Source organism: Pyxicephalus adspersus, chromosome 1 (assembly GCF_032062135.1).
Source record: "Pyxicephalus adspersus chromosome 1, UCB_Pads_2.0, whole genome shotgun sequence".
Classification (NCBI taxonomy): domain Eukaryota; kingdom Metazoa; phylum Chordata; class Amphibia; order Anura; family Pyxicephalidae; genus Pyxicephalus; species Pyxicephalus adspersus.
Window position 1 is genome coordinate 21580409 of NC_092858.1, and position 17060 is coordinate 21597468.

Below are 17060 nucleotides of genomic sequence, written 5' to 3' on the forward strand. Positions count from 1 at the left end.
AATAATTATTATATTACTCCATATTTAACACATAATGCATTGCTTTGTATATATATATATATATATATATATATATATATATTGTTACTTTATTATTATTGTAATGGCATCTGACAATTTCAGTACTAAATAAATATCACTGTACTCCCAAACTAGCATTGTTCATTTGTAGCACGCAAATTAATCATAGCTGACATGATCGATGCATTATGGTGTGCTGAAACATATGTGCATATTTTTTGAATGGTCCATAAATTGCTCTAAATTGTAAGTCTTTCCAGAATTATTGGTGGAGTGATTAGAATAATTTTGCAAAGTGAAAACTATTTTAGGGTGTAGGAACCTGGCTTTTAAATGTGTTAGCTTGTATTTAGTACAATTCAGTACAATGAATGTATTTTTCATTGGGGCACATTGCATAAAGCGGATTGTTTAAAGAAGCTGAAACACACCTCAACCATGTAGGGCGGGTTGCATTTTTCCTAGCACATCATGCATGGACAAAATACTTTGTGCTTCTCTATAGTGCATGTACATGTTGCAGCTGTACTGGGGTAATATTCATGTCCTTGACAAACCCAAATATTTATGATTTATGGCCTGATTTATCAAAGCTCTTTAAAAATAGAGAAGATATCATGAGGGAACCTGGGTGATTAACCAAATCTGAGGAGGATCTGGTCCAGGATCGCAAAATAACACCAAATAATTTTAAGAAAATCAATTCCAAATTTGCTGGATCACCTAGGTTCTACCATACTAGTCTATGTTCTCCAATCTTGGAGAGCTTTAATAAATTGGGCCCAATGCGGTGTGAATGGACATAAAAAAACATATCCAGTGTACTGAGATCTGCAGTTATTTTATAATGCTTACTTTAGTAGATGTAGACCTCAGGAAGACCCCAGAGTCAATGGATTGAACACAATGAGCCTGATTTATTAAAGTTCTCCAAGGCTGGAGAGAATACACTTTCATCAATGAAGCTAGATGATCCAGCAAACCTGGAATGGATTTCTTCAAAGTCAATGGCTTTTTGTTAGCAAATGCTTTAAATCCTGGACCAGATCCGTTCTAGGTCTGCTGTGTCACCCAGCTTTACTGATGAAAGTGTACCTCTCCATCCTTGGTGTTAATAGGTGGTTATTGTTACCCAGTGTTAATAGGTTTATTGTTACTTTGCAAATTGTTATGAAAAGGTCTGTGTCTCTGAGTGGGGCTCACACACAGCAGCCGCTGTATGTATATATATATAGATATAGATAGAATGGTGAGAGCTGTATGGTCTCCTTGGTATTCATTTATTCCTCCCGGGTGTCCCAGATCACACAGGATTTTACCAAGTACGGGTTTATTCTCAGGATTGCCTTCTGCTGCATTTCCGTAAGGAAAAATGTAGGCCAGATTTTCGTAAATTCTTTGCTTCATTAAAGTTCAGGTTTGTAACAAAAGTACGGGAATATGCATTTTTCCAGTTTTGCTGTCCTAGAACACAACTTAAATAGTTTATCCAGATCAGTCGTCACAAAGCTAAACTCAGAGCTAAACAAAGCTAAACTTATAAAACAAAGGTTTGTAAATTCACTCTGCAGTTCCCTTGAACCGGTGTTTCTCCATCAGGGTTCCTCAAGAGGTTGCTACGGGTTCCTTGAGCAATTTGTACCTCTCTGGTCAGATTAAGTGACACCAATGATCTTTTTGGCTATCTATAAGGGTGACATTCTTCCCAGTGGTCAGTATTGTTCCTGTGACCACCACACTAATATATTGTGATATTCATATAAGGGGACCTAAAAGTTATTTCAAGCGTTCCCCCAAGCTTGAGAAGCACTACACAGTGGAATATCATTTAACAAATTGTAATGATGAGGATTACTGTGAAAAAATCAGATTGTCAGACCAACAGTTGGTCTTTTATAATATAGACTTTGGGTGAATTGATTCATATCAAAAACAACCAACAGAAATCATAGCAGTGACACATCCATGTTGCCAACAACAGGGCATGAAGTTGCATCTCCTACTGGACGTACATTGGATTTGCTTCTATTCTTCACTAATGTGTTCATGAATATGTGTGCACTGGGAATATTTTGTTCTAAAACTTTGCCAGATTCCACAGAAATGGTTGATTGGTTCATGAGGACAAACCCAACTACAATCCTTTACCCTTCCATATTCACGTGACCAATAATGGGTAATGGAAATAGCTTTTGTTAGACATTATGCCCACCTCAATGTGTTGGTTTTTCAAGACATTGTAAGATTATCATCTACTATATATAAGTATCAAAATGCCCAAATTAAGTCTTGCCATTTTTTCTTTATAGGTACTGCTTCAAAATTCTAAAGGCAAAATAAATCCACAACCGTTAGGATGAGTGTAAAACAATTAGGGTAAGTGTACATTTTAAGTATTACATTTATATTCCTATATAAATATATTCTTATAGTCTGAACTTCTCTAATTTGAAAAACCATTGGGCCTGATTCTCCAACTATTGTGGGAGAACCTGGGTGATCCAGGAAACCTAGAATGAATTGCAAACATTTTCCAACTAATATTGTATGATTCTTAAGAAATCTATTCCATGTTCGCTGGGTCACCCATGATAGTCTATCTTCTCCAGTCTTGGGGAGTTTTTATAAATCAGGCTCAATGTGTAGCTGTGCAGGTATCCACACAGCCAGGACCTCTTTGATCTTTAAATCGGCTTGTTTTCTATATCAAAAGTGAACATTGGGCCATGTACTTGTCCTATGGTGTGTTTGTCATTTCTGTGCCTTGAAGGTATCATTAACTGATAGAAATTCATATCATGAATCATGATTGGTCATTTGCTCCAGATTCAACAGAAATGGGTGAATGCTTCATGATGACATACAACCGAAATGTCTCTACCCTGCCATAATTATGTGACCAATGATGGGCAATAAGTACCATAGTTTGCCAGCTGGTATTAAATCGGTGTTTTTCAACCCTAGAGTTCCTCCAGAGGTTGCTTGGGGTTCCTTGAGCAAATAATAAGTTGTGCCTTTTGGGTCAGTTACAACTGGCAGCAATGATCTATTTGGCAATCTGTAAGGGTGACATTCTTCCCAATGGCCAGTTGTGTAAAATTCATTATTCCCAGTGACCCTCTCACTAATGTACTGTGAGCTGTGGATATTGTAAATATTGTCAGAGGTCCCCTAAGGACCTTTAAGTTATTTCAAGGGTTAAAAGATTGAGAAAAGGCTGTGTTGGATGTGTGTCTTGTCCAGAACATTGTTAGATGACCATCTGCAGTATATGGGTGTCATAAAACCCAAATGAAGACACCATTTGTTTTTCTTTATACACACTGCTTTATGTTTCTAAAGCCAAAATTATTCCACACTTGAAAAAGGCAAAACATAAAGCACTAAAAATAATTAGTTTAATTAGTTTCTAAGTATGACATTGATAATTGCACCTGAACTTTATAAGAGTGAAAACCCATTGGGCTTTCACGCTTAAGAAGTTCACACAATAATTATCGTTGGCAACGAACGACCGATCGGCCGAAAATCGTTCACAAAAAAGGTGACCAACGAAGCCGACGAATAAGGATTGTCGTTGGAAAGGAACGACCGCCACGCCAGATCTGATTGGCGGAAGATCATTCACTATCTATCGTGTGTACAGTCGTTCAGTGATTGTGTATGTTTCTGCAATATACTTTCTCCTTTACATGTCACTCCCTGCATCGTTTGAACGATCGAATCTAGCCTGTGTACACTATTAGTGGCTTATATTTGAACGATCGTATTGTCACAGCATGTACAGAATTGTGCAAAATACGATCGTTCAAATATAATTGTGCATAATCGTTGATCGGTCGTAATCGTTCGTTTTTCTAACGATAATTATTGGAAGTGTGTACCTAGCTTTAGACTAACATTGGGGAACCTGGATGATCCAACAAACCTAGGATCTAGTCCAGAATTGAAAACAATAGTAAAAAGTTTTCATGAAACCATTTCAAGTTTGTTAGATCACCCAGGTTCTCCAACGCTAGTCTATCTTCTCCAGTCTTAGAGAGCTTTAATAAATTAGGCCTATAGTGTAGCTGCCTATCCACACTGCCGGGACCTCTCGGATCTTTAGATCAGTGTGTTTTATGGGATCAGAAGTGAAAATCTGGCCATGTACTCATGGCGTATTGATAATTTCTGTGCCTTCAGGGTATCAGTAACTGATGGAAATGCCTTCAACGCATCTATTGTGAACTTGAGATGCATGAGGCAATGTATTGGCTAGAACACATGGTCAATCTTAAAGTGGATTCAGAATGTTGACAAATATGACAAGTCGGGTTCCAGTGGAATATGAGTATAACAGATGGTAAAAAAAAGAAGTGAAAGGAGTGTTGAGTACTGCCAGGGGCCAAAGGTAATTTTATTTCACCATTGAGAGAGAGAGAGAAATAGGGGTCGGAGAGGGAGAATATAAAGAATATTAATCTAGCTGTATTTCAGAGGAGCTCCACTCAATAATAAGTCTGAATCTTGTTTTCTGTCCTTGTTTAGTCTAGTAATGAACCCGACACCTTGGCTGACGTTGAAAAGTAGTAAATGTGATGTAAAATACAAATAATACAACATTAGTTATCCGGTGTACATTGCACTGATCAATTTATAATCCCAGAAGCCGTCTTACAATTTGTATGTAACGACGTACAAACTTATATAATGTGTTGGCCTTGACCCTTTCGAAGCATTCATCACTTCCATCCCAGGGGATATTAATTCGGTATTATCTTTACTTGCGGTTTGCTGAGTTAAATTCAGCATTTCTAACCTTTTTCAGTCTTCTTGTCAAAATACCTGATGGCTTCCAGTTGACTATTTCAGTTGGCGAGGTAAGTCCGTTCTCAAATTACACTAGCTAAGCATAACAAGCAAATCATAGTGTACCCTCTCCGTCTGTTAATTCAATTGTGTTACACTCAGAGCGGCAAGTTTTTAAAAAAAAAATCCACTTCAGCTGATATTAAATAAGACACAAACTCCAAACCCCAATGCACTTAGGAAGGGGAGTAATGTGTGATGCAGTATATTTTTAATGGAACGGCTTACAAACTAATTGGAAATGCTAGAGATGAAGAGGATGTACACAAGTTGAACCTCCCTTAGGCACCGGCACAGCTTGCCTAACCCAACTGTGTTCTAAATAGAAATAGTAAAATATAAATTTGGGAAAGGTTAAGAAAAGGTCGAGACATTGTAGGTAATTCAAGGTAAAGAGAGTCCCCATTGCATAAAAAGTAAAGGGAACTGTTTTTTATTATTATTTTATGAAATCACATTATTCTTATTATTTGGTAAATAATTCATAACACATTTATAGCATTGATACTTCATGACACTCAGTTTGCAAAGCATGCTTCTAATAAGAAAGCAAAAGTATTGCCTGTCTGCTTGTTTGGCAATGACTTTTAAACTGTACTTCAGGCAAACAAATAAATGGTTAAATACATAAATCCCTACTATTTGTATGTTTGTATGTCTGTATTAGGGTATTATGCCTTGGGAACTCCTGACAGACAGCACAGCACAACCTTGCATTTGTTCAGACTGCACCATAAATTTAGGCATATAATAGGCATAAAGATTTTATAATGAACCTATACCTAAATAATTGGTGTATTTATATAATTCATTTAGAACACAGGAGGTGTATTGGCTATTCAGGTCTATTTTACTTACAAGAGCAGCATAAATGAACTTCCTAGTTTTGCATCTCCTGTCTGCTAGTCATTTTATTACCTGATGATTATATGCCCCTTAGTTTTACATATTTTATTGGGATCTTCTCCATAATGACCTGCAACAACTTATATTTCCCTGTCCAATGATGAGTGGCATGTAAGAGCATTCTGACTGAGCGGAGTCTTTCTGTATCTTTCTGTCACTTGCAACCCCTATTTAATGTACAGCTATGTGTAATATGTTGGCACTACAAAAATCCTGTTTATTATTATTATTATTAATAATAATAATAATAATAATAATAATACCGGATAAAGAAACAGCATTTGGGGGGCTTAATCATGAAATATGGCAAACATTGGCCTGAGTAGGAAAGGGTTACAAATCTTCTCGTCTTAATTTTCTGCTAAATACCATTGGGGGAATTTGGGGGAAATCCGCTAAAGAAAAAAGAATTCCCCCTTAGATGCATCTTGGAATGGGTGTCCCCGTTGGAAGATTTGCTCCCACCTCCTTGTTCTGGGGACAGCTGTTTTGGACTTTCGTTTCTGGCCACCAGTACAAAGAGGGGTAAATCTCCCCAATGGGGGCTCAGACATCCATACAAACTTCACAAAAGATGTGCGAAATATAACTAAAAGTAATTAGAGAGATGTGAAATGTGAACACAAAACATAACCGCTTTAACTTACAATAAGGGGTGCTCATGATAATGTATTTCAAAAAGGAGTTGTTGAAACAAACGGGAGTACAGGTAGTCTCCAAGTTAAGGACATTCGACATACGGATGACTCCTAAATACAAACGGAGATTCCCTGCTTGCTTGTGTGCAGGACAGAGGCTTGATGGGGGGAGGGGGCAGCTTGCATGACTTGCAGAAGAAATCTTTTGCTAAACACAGCAGAGTGTGATCTTAAGAGCTGAGCTGATTTGTAATATCTTGTAACTCTTTAATGACCAAGACAAACTCTGCAGTTGTTTCTTTTTGCATATCAGAGCACAGCTTGCTCCAGAAGTTAATGAATGTCTAGGCTCCATAAAGTTTTTTTTTTGCTTTGTGATTAGCTCACAGTGAGGATTTTTTACAGTAACCACGCTGCCTAATATTATGTTGAGACAAACATCTGTCCTAATTGCAAATATTAAATCAATGTACTTGTTCCGATTTAACATAAGAACAAACCTACAGTCCCTATCTCTTATGTAACCCAGGGACTACCGGTAATCTATAGGGAGTAAAGCTGTGTACACACGTTCAATTATTGTCACTGGACATGATCTATCATATTCACTTCCAGAGAAACGAACAAGCACTATACACACAGCGCCATTCTATTCTATGAGGGGTGAAGGAGTGAGCAGCACCCCGATATGCTCTCCTCCCTTCTCTTTTATTGCAGTCATTTATCGTCGGTCTATCTGGGACGATCCATGAACGACGTCGGGTGTCCTCTGTACACATATCAGATTCTCACCTAAGATTAACCCGACCAGTCGTATTAGGCAAGAATCATCTAACGTGTACACAGCCTATACTATGCACTTTTCGGTCAGTTTTATTTTCAGCCAATATTATGAATACATTTACAATTGATTTAATTTAATCCTTGCCATCAACTATAAATATTGGATATACCATCGACATCCAATTGTCAAAAGCAAAAAAAAATGCCCTTATCCAATCAATTTGTAATCACCATTCTCCCAAATATTGAACAATAATTGATTCATAAATCTTTCTTATTGATTTAGAACAATTTGATTGAAAACATTACATAGTACATGGCAAACTTTAGTCACATCCAGTCTTGCAGCTCTTGATGGGAGTTCTGCAAGTTTTATGAGACAATTCCACTAGCATGTTTTACATACCGCTTTATTGAAAAGTCTCCATTCTTCTATGCATCATGATATAATTAGTGGAGGATAGACAACCATATATAGACATGAGTTATTGAGCTCCTTCTCAATAAGGGAACTAGCACTTTCTATAAGATTTCCTAAGAACAGAGAAAGAAGCTGAATTCTCCATCATGTGCTCATCTGCTATTCTCTTCACCTGAGAAATACAAGAATGCCAAAAAGAACATGTGAGCAGTAAATAGTTAGGAAAGGCTATGGAATGTCTTTACAATGCATTTCCATGATTTCCCTAGGAAAATACCATATACACATAAACAAAAAGCAATATATGTAAGTATATGTGGCAACAGTAAGCCATAACAATCTGCATTTTATTTACTGACAAACGTTTGCTATGAGCGTAAGTATCAAACAGCAAATAAAATCATATCTTGCAGGACTGTATCACAGAGACAGATTACCAAATTGCAGCAAACCAAAGCCTTTTTTTTAGAATTTAGGGGCAATGTTTTGATTGGCCACCAATCTAAGGTGCATTTTTTCTATTGTAGGGATTCCTCGAGACCCCCTATACTATATTTCAAGGGTTCCTCGGATAAAAACGTTGAGAAAAGCTGTCTTAGGCCCAGTTCACATCAACTCTGTATGCTTAGATGCTATTATGCAAATTAATGGATTGCGTGACCCCACTGTAAGTCAGTGTACTAAAATGTACATCTATGTAGCCACAGGAATGTGATCCCAGCCTTAAACCAGTGGTCAGCAAACTTTTCAGTCCCGCGGACCACTAAAGTCACCAACTCCCAACCACGCATGCGTGGGGAGCCAGGTGTCACTCATAGGGGGTGAAACCTCCCTCAGAGTGACGTCATTATGACATAACCCCGGCCACTCTTCCATCGCAGATCTGAGCCTGCAATGGGAAAGTGGGCGGGTTGTGTCCAGGGACACAGTCTGCCCACCTCCCTGAGCCTAGGAACTGTACGGGGGACATGGTCCGCGGCTCTGGCCGGTGCCTCCCCCCAGGGGGGTCCTTCTCCAGTTGGGGACCGCTGCCTTAAACCATATTTCTAAATGTTGCAACCATTGCACACAGGTGCCTGGTACATTTTTTGAAAATATGTTTTGTCTGTCCTTGCATGTTTATATCCTTTGGAAAATCACAATGCGTTTCCTGTGTAACTGATATTAATATTTATTGTTATTATTAAACAAGATTTATATAGAACCAACATATTACGCAACGCTGTACATTAATATCTCAATCTTATGTCCGCAATTATTAAAAAACAGAAAAAGTAGAACAAAAAACATAAGTAATCTAAAGTTTTGTAAAATAAAAACTTAAGTAAGTAAGATAAATATTCCAGTAATAACAAAAATACAAAAAAACACACAAATCATGTATTTTAACAATTGTTATGGTTCACAGCAGTGTTTCTCAACCGTTGTTTCTTGGAACCCTACAGTTCCTCCAGAGCTTATTACGGGTTTCTTGAGCAATTCATACCTCAGTGACGCCAGTGACTTTTTGGCTGTAAGGGTGACATTCTTCCCACTGACCGGCACACTAATATACTGTAAGCTGTGGATATACCAGGAATTTGTTTTTTTAGGCTCCCTATATTAAAAAGTTTAAGAAAAACTGTTTTACAAAGTTCATCCTTACCTGTCAAGCAGTGTAATAAAGCCTTATGTGCTTTAATCATACATACACACTAAAACTAATTACCTTTGTGTTATGTTTTTAGGTTGTGGGAGGAAAACTGAGTACCCAATGGCAAGACACACAAGCATGGATTGAATATTAAACCTAATGAAGATAATATTCATGGTGGGAATTACACTCCAGCACTGTAAGTCAAGAAATATTTGTTTCCAATCTTTAGTTTTGTGTTTCCAGAGCATATCTGTTAAACCTCCGCTGCAGAAATACATTACATAGATGTAATGTATAGCAGTGAGGAAATCTGTTTTAGTAGCATTGTAGTGTTGGCTGGAAATGCATGCCCTCCAGCCCTGGACTAAGTCACCGGATCAGATGACCACGGTGCGACGGATGTACACACAGGTGCTGTGCTCACTGCTCGGCTATGGAGCCAAATATTGCACCGTTCTATAATTACAATGGATACAGATGTATGGAAGTGTTGAATAGTACAGCCAGATCTATCCTTGCTGAAAACTAAGATATATATATATAGGCATGAATTAAATATTCTGGAATACTTAATACATAATATTACTGGAATACTTAATACATAATATTACTGTGCCAACACTGCAGCACAACCGGATTCAGAACTTTTGAAATGCTGGGTGACAATTATGCTTCCTCCAATTAATACCAAATATTAGGATAACTTCTCTTATAGGGCCACTTACGTCATATTTTTTTGACATGTGAAAGTACATTATATTAACTCGGACTCATCAACCTGCATCCACAGACCAAAAAATATCACAGCATTTTTCCTGGGCACCGTAATGCAACTCCCTGTTATTTTATTGCATGTGTTGCGGTTTGCTGATGGTGAAGTGCATTAGGTAGATGCTAGAGAAATTTTAAATTGTACATCTTTCAGGTGATGTTGATTTTTTTTAATGTATGGCATATGGAAAGGAAATGCATTAGCAGGTGCGGCCACAGGTGGGCTGGAACACCTGAAACTCCCAGGTGGACATGAATGGCATGGAGATAAAGGGAATTGCTCACACACCTACACACACTGATAAAATGGAATTTGTTGGTTCCCCATAACTGCTTTAGGAGTTCCTCTAAGCACACTAATCTTATCTATTTGTTAAGGTTTTCACCCAACCCAAAATTGACATATTATTCACATTGGATTCAATTAGAAGAAAGGTATGAATCATGGACAACATTCATGTTCGTGTTTGGGTCCAGTGTAAAAAATGTGTAGGTTTTCGGTACTGACCCAGTCCCCTTCTACTTCTTGAGTGCTAGTTGAGAGGCTATAGTGACGTGATTAGCCCTAATTTTGAAATAAAAAACGAAAACAAGAAGCCAATAAAAAAACAGAAAATAAATTTGAATAGTAGGGGAATTCTGTGCAGAAATAAAATGCTGTCAATATTGTAATGACTACTATCAAAAACATATATCTAATGCTTTCGTAAAGGATTTTTTGGTTCTGTTACGTCCACCTCCCTGTAACCTATCTGGCTGTATTTTCTATGACTCCCCAAGCCGTCCTCTATAAAAGCAATTGTTTCCATGCATCTCATTAATGATGGTCAATAGGCCTAAAACAGCTGCTTGCAGTTTGGAATAAATGGTTCTATAATAAGAGCCTGGATCTGTGTTGTCTGTCCGGGGTTCTGGTTGCACTAGTTGGCCCAGAGACCAAAGGAATTCTTTGCTTGGCTCCATCCACTGTCCAAAAATGAAGAATAAATCTCCTATTCTCCAGATTTCTGATGGAAGTGACATGCAGATACAAGCCTTTATTTTAGCGGGGGATCTACTGTGCTCCATACAGTTTTTGATGTGGTCCAACCTTACCTTGTCTGGGTATACTTTTTTTTTGCCAGTTCCAAAAAAACATTTTTGCATGTATTACTGCTTAACAATAAAGCACAGCTATGTTACAATACAACATACAAATGTACAGATACAGGACTGCTTGCAGAATTAAAATTAAAGGAGAATACAAGGTCTGTCAAAGCCCTGTGAGTGGCTTCTCCTCCATTAAAAAAATTCAGCTTGATTTTATGAATGAGGTGTAATATTGAGTTTTGCAATGTTGAGTAATACAGTCCAGCGGAGAATGGGTGGCGTTTTTGTGGTTTTCATTGTTACATTTATCTATGTTATATGCATTTTTTAATGAGAACAGAGTTTTCCTTTAATATTGTGCATTTGTTAATGACTCAAAAATTCAGGAGAGTCACTTGACAATAATCAAGAGAACACCCCAAGCTATATTTAGCAGCCACTATGTTACCACTTCTGCTTTTTACTAGTTTGGGTACTTTTAACAGTTTCCTGTTACTTGGTTTTATCACCCATATGACAGAATATTTATAGGCCGAGCTTACGTGTCCTTGTCCTAATCACATTAAACACCGATCCTGGATGCACTTAGCAGCATCTGGAAAAATAGAAAGCTCTGATTTGGTTTTGTAAATGAACTAACTATAGAAATATAAAAATACTTTCCAACGTTTAACCAATGCATTTAACCATTGTATCCGTATTCCAGGGGCCAGAATATATTTTATTAGACACGCAGAGGGGCGCCTTCTTCCAATGCACCACCCAATACATACAGAAATAAATTTGACAAGACCCAAAGAGGAACCCTAGCATTTCTTTGTAAAAATCTTTGCAGTTGGGGATACCCAAAGGGTAAATGCTCATATAGGCCTGGGGGGTGAAAACAGAAGGTTTACGTAACTCATCCCCTGCTACCCCGGATGACAAAACTGCTCTTCTATCCATCATTCAGGATTTGGGCAAGCAATAGGTATGGTCACCTAAAATGTGGGACTATTGGTTTTGGGGGGGATGATATCAGTGCTTGGAACCACCACTTAGAGTGTCTTACAGAGAAGGCTGCAGGGGATCATTGGCACAGAGCAGAGGCCTGTGGGAGTCACATACACTTTCAGGTGTGGGTGGTGCTGCAAATTGAGGACTGGGCCACCCCTACTCTCCTAAATCTGAACAGAATAGAACAGTTATTGGGCAGCATGGTGGCTCGGGGGTTAGCACTCTTGCCTTTGCATTGCTAGGTCCCAGGTTAAAAATCTCAGCTAGGACTCTAGCTGCATGGAGTTTGCAGGTTCTTCCCATGTTAGCATGGGTTTACTCTGGGTAATCCAGTTTCCTCCCACATTCCAAAAACATGCAGTTAGGTAATTGGCTTCCCCCTAAAATTGACCTTAGACTACATTAATGACATATGACTGAGGTAGGGACATTAGATTGTGAGCCCCTTTGAGGGACAGCTAGTGACACAACTATGGACTTTGTACGGCGCTGCATAAAATGTTGCCACTATATAAATACTGTGTAATAATAAAAACACTGTATCCTGGAGGCCATGCAAAAAATCCTTGTGGATGGAATTCTGGCCCACTGGCCAAGCCTGATTTATAATCTTTGTTTTACCCCCGATAGAAAAATACTTCCCCAGTCGCTCTCTCCGCTCCTCCAATGGCCTACTAATGACTTCCTCACTCATAACCTCATCACACGCACGGCTCCAAAACTTTCTTAGAGCTGCCCCAACTCTCTGGAATGGTCTTTCTCGTCCTATTTGGCTTGCTCCTACTTTCTACTCCTTTAAAAAAACACTCAAAACCCATCTTTTCAAATCTGGCTACCCATCTTCTTCTGTCTCTTAGACCCTCACTACTCACCCACCATTCCATATCCTCCCTCCTATTGTGTGATACCTCCCCCACCTCCTAGATTGTAAGCTCTTCAGGGCAGAGTCCTCTCCTCCTACTGTCACTGTCTGTGTCTGTCATTTGCAACCCCTATTTATTGTACAGCGCTGCCTAATATGTTGGCGCTATATAAATACTGTTTACCAATAATAATAAATATTTAGTACATGACACTACCTATAAGATCCATCCTCCTGTATTACATCTGTTGCAGACCTGTACTAATCTGTTGGTTACCCAGGATTACAGGCGCAGGGGATGTAAATACCACACAAGACCCCTGCATAGAATCTGCTGACAGGCTGTCTGATCTGCGTGCACATTTCTCACTAATTTGCTTGATAAGGATGATTTGGCTGTAAATAAGTGTTGTGTTATAGCCAGGTTTCCAGATGTGCCCTGGCCTGATGATGGAATTAATAAAAACAAAGTCAATCGATTTATACGTTGCTTTATTCCTGTATGGTACAATATGTCTGTATACCAATGTTGTCGCTTTTGTGTGTTCTGTGAGCAATGTCGCTGTCATAAGAACAGCCGAAGAGCAGGAGATTACTGTGCCCACCGGATTATCAACTCAGCACCCACACACTTTATACGGGATTTGTCATAGGGGCCCGGGAGTGGAAGATCAGAATGCACATTGTGAGATATGGTGGAAGTGTTTTACAGATACAATAGGCTTGTCAGAGATAAATCTACAGCCTGAATTGTAATACAGCCTCGTATGAAGAGCAGGTTTTAATTCTTAGGGGAATTTCAGGTCAGCGTTTCTCAACCAGGGTTCCTCGAGCAATTTGTGCTTCTCCGGTCACCAATGATTTTTTTGGTTACCTGTAAGGGTGACATTCCCCCCACTGGATTTTTCCTTAAGGCCACCACACTAATGCACTGAGCTGTGGATATAGTAATTATAGGAAGAGTTCCCTGATGACCTGAAAGATATTCTGAAGGGTTCCCCCATGTTAAAAAGATTGGAAAAAGCTGCTCCATTGTAATGGGTAATGGGGTGACATTTAAACTGAAGGGCACTGCAATGCACCTCTCTGTATTTTGTGCATACCTGAAGGGCCCTTCTCTCTCCCTGCACCATGGTGCCTGGGGGTTTTGTTCCCTGATTGCTGTAAAGCCTAATCGTGAGAAGGAGCTTCGGATTCTGAGTTGTGATGGTCAGTCGTAGAGGAAATTGACTTTTTTTTACTTAAGTGATCATAGTGTTGGAGTTCTAAAAAAGTGTATTGCAGAAAGTGAATACTAGAGGAATGAATGAATGGACGTTGGGTGTGGTGTGAAAAGGGCACATGAGGGTTCCCACACCAGAAGAGTGAAAGATGTCTCCCTAGCTGAGCTGGGTTAAGGTCAGGGCAAACTAGGCAATAGCCAAGGACCCCTACGTTCTTTGGGACCCCAATTGATAAGCAGTTAGCTGAAATGCTGTGAATTTGGGACCCCTTTAAATTTGGCCAGGGTCCCACTGTGTCTAAAGCTGTTCCTGGCCCCAGTACATGGTCATAATAAAGAGAGAGGATGTGACTATTGAAGAAGGATATGGGAGACCCTCTGCATGAAACTTTTAGACCCAATGATGAACGCTGGCCAATGTCTGTGCAGGTCACCCCTGCTAACCCTATGCGGGATTTAGATGGGGACACTAATTTTAGTTTCTAGCTAAAGAGGTCCAAGCATTAAAGATTTGTGCGATGTCCTGTCTTTCACATCAGCCATTGCCCCCCAGGCTTCGCAATGCAAGTTCCACAATACGGCCCAGGACTTACCCTGCAGTGCCAAGCCATAGGATGCCAGGTAATACCTGACCGAATGTATAAGGCCCGGGGCTTGTGGGGGAGGGCAACTCATACACAGGCTGATCACAGCAGGAAGTGGAATGGGCATGGAAAGTATGGGCATGGAAAGTATGGACATGGAAAGTATGGGCATGGAAAGTATGGACATGGTATGGGCATGGAAAGTATGGGCATGGAAAGTATTGACATAGACTTAGATAATACTGGCATGGAAAGTATAGGCAAGGATTTGGATAGCACGGACTCGGATAATATAGACATGGATAGTCTCAGATAGTATGGACATGGATTCAGACACTACAGCGATGGACGTAGTATGCACAGTATGGGTGAGTAGATGATATAGACATGGATTGTATGGACATGGAGGTGGATTGTATGGAATCAGACATGACAGACATGGACAGTACACACTTGGATTGGACAGTAGGCCTATGGATCCTGTAGGACGTCCTGCATATTCATATATTGCAGTGCGATGAATTCCTATCTCTGTCTTTATATTCTGGGAGGAGGGGCAGCGATCTGATAAAGGCTGCAGCTAATATTGGGAGCCCCCCTCCCCGGGTCCTATCAAACGGGGCCCTGGACTGTATGGATGTCCGGGGTTATCACAAAGATTCCCATTTCTGTTCTATATAATAATCACTGAATGAAGACACTCTGCATGTATACAGAAAGCACTGAGGCCAGTGGATCAGCATGACAGCCAGGCAAGCAGCATTTCCAGGCAAGCAGCATTTTCGGGTCACCAGCCAGGCAAACAGCATTTCCGGGCCAGCACTGTTGATTTACAGGCTCGATGCTTCCAGGCCCATCCCAGCTTTGTCTCCCTATTTGTAATGCATTAAAGCAAAAATAGAAAGTCACATGGCGGAAAATTACTGTGAAGTAGAAATAAATACCATTTCTGGGGTCAGGGCGGAGTGATATGCGTGGTGTTTGCGGCAGTGCCGATCTGATCGTACGATGTATGTGCAGAGCAGATCGCTGCAGACATCGCGCTGTTATCTCTGTGCCAGGATGTGCGCAGCTAGGGGGCGTGGTTATGAGAGGGCGTGTCGCCGGCGGGTGTGTCTGACAGAAGGATCGGTTGGAAGGGGGCGTGGTCGCTGTGACAGCCGGAGTAGTTCCCGGCATGCCCCGGGGCTGGCTGGGCTGGCACTAACGAATTTGAATGAGAAGCTCTGAGCTTTCGGCGCCATTTTCGAGTCATGACTGGACCGGAGCGAGCCGGGGAGAAGCTGGTGGGGAGGACGGGCTGAGGGCAGCCCGGGACGGGCAAGTGTCAGTGCTGACAGCCGGACCGGGACATACACCGAGCTGTCATAGGGCGGAGCGCTGACTAGAGCCGGGGCTGCTGTCACTCCTGAGGTAAGACACCCGGCCGGGTCACTTCTACCCATTGGGGTCACCTCTCACCTTCCTGGGGTGTCCTCTCACCCCCCGGTACCATCCCTGCACCCCCCTGACAGCCTGTCACAGCCCGCCCCCCGGGAGGACACCTGCCGGCTACTCCGACACTGACAGAAAAATCTGAAAAAATTCCTAAAAAATCCTCCGACACCCCCTGAGGGGCCCCCGGGGGTCTGCGGGATCCGGGGGGCCTGCATTTGAATTTATCAGTTTGAGCGGGACCGGCAGAGGGGGGCTGGGCGGGGGCATCTGTCATAACCTGAGGGGGGGAAGGGCAACTGTCATAACCTGAGGAGGGGGCAGCTGTCATATAGGGGTAGTTGGGGCATTTGCCATAACAGTGTTCAGGGTAACTTCCATGAGGACGGTGGGCATCTGTCATTAAGGAAAGGAAGGGGGGTTGTCACCTCAGCGCCTCCCCTCCATTATTATATTGGGGTCACCCTGCCCCTCATCACGTGACTGCCGCCCGGGCAGGAGAGGGTTAATGATCCATAGAACAGAGGTGTGCTGAGCCCCCCTCCTGCCCTCCCTGGGGGCTCATACAAGGCTCACCCTAAACGGGTGATGGTTGGGTTCATGATGCCGCCTGTCACTATAGACATGGGGGGAGGGGGGTGCCCGGTGCCATCCTGACTGGTGGGGTGACAATGACGGCTCAGCTTGGCATGAATGATCGGACGATGTGCAGGGGACCCGCAGGGATCCATGTTGTGGCCTTCTGTAATCAGAGTCCATGGAGGGGGTGTGATAAGTTACCCTTATATCTGCATGGAGGGGGGTGTGATCTATTACCCCATATATCTGCATGGAGGGGGGTGTGAT

The 17060-nt window shown here is 41.1% G+C and overlaps 1 long non-coding RNA gene across 1 annotated transcript in view; it reads left to right on the plus strand.

Annotated features, from left to right (window-relative positions):
- Nucleotides 1-17060, plus strand: part of LOC140325645 (uncharacterized) — an 87899-nt gene that overhangs the window by 63159 nt on the left and 7680 nt on the right. Inside the window, exons 2-3 of the long non-coding RNA XR_011919712.1 lie at nt 2331-2397; nt 9348-9452. This is a non-coding gene — a long non-coding RNA (uncharacterized lncRNA). The remainder of the gene's footprint in view (nt 1-2330; nt 2398-9347; nt 9453-17060) is intronic.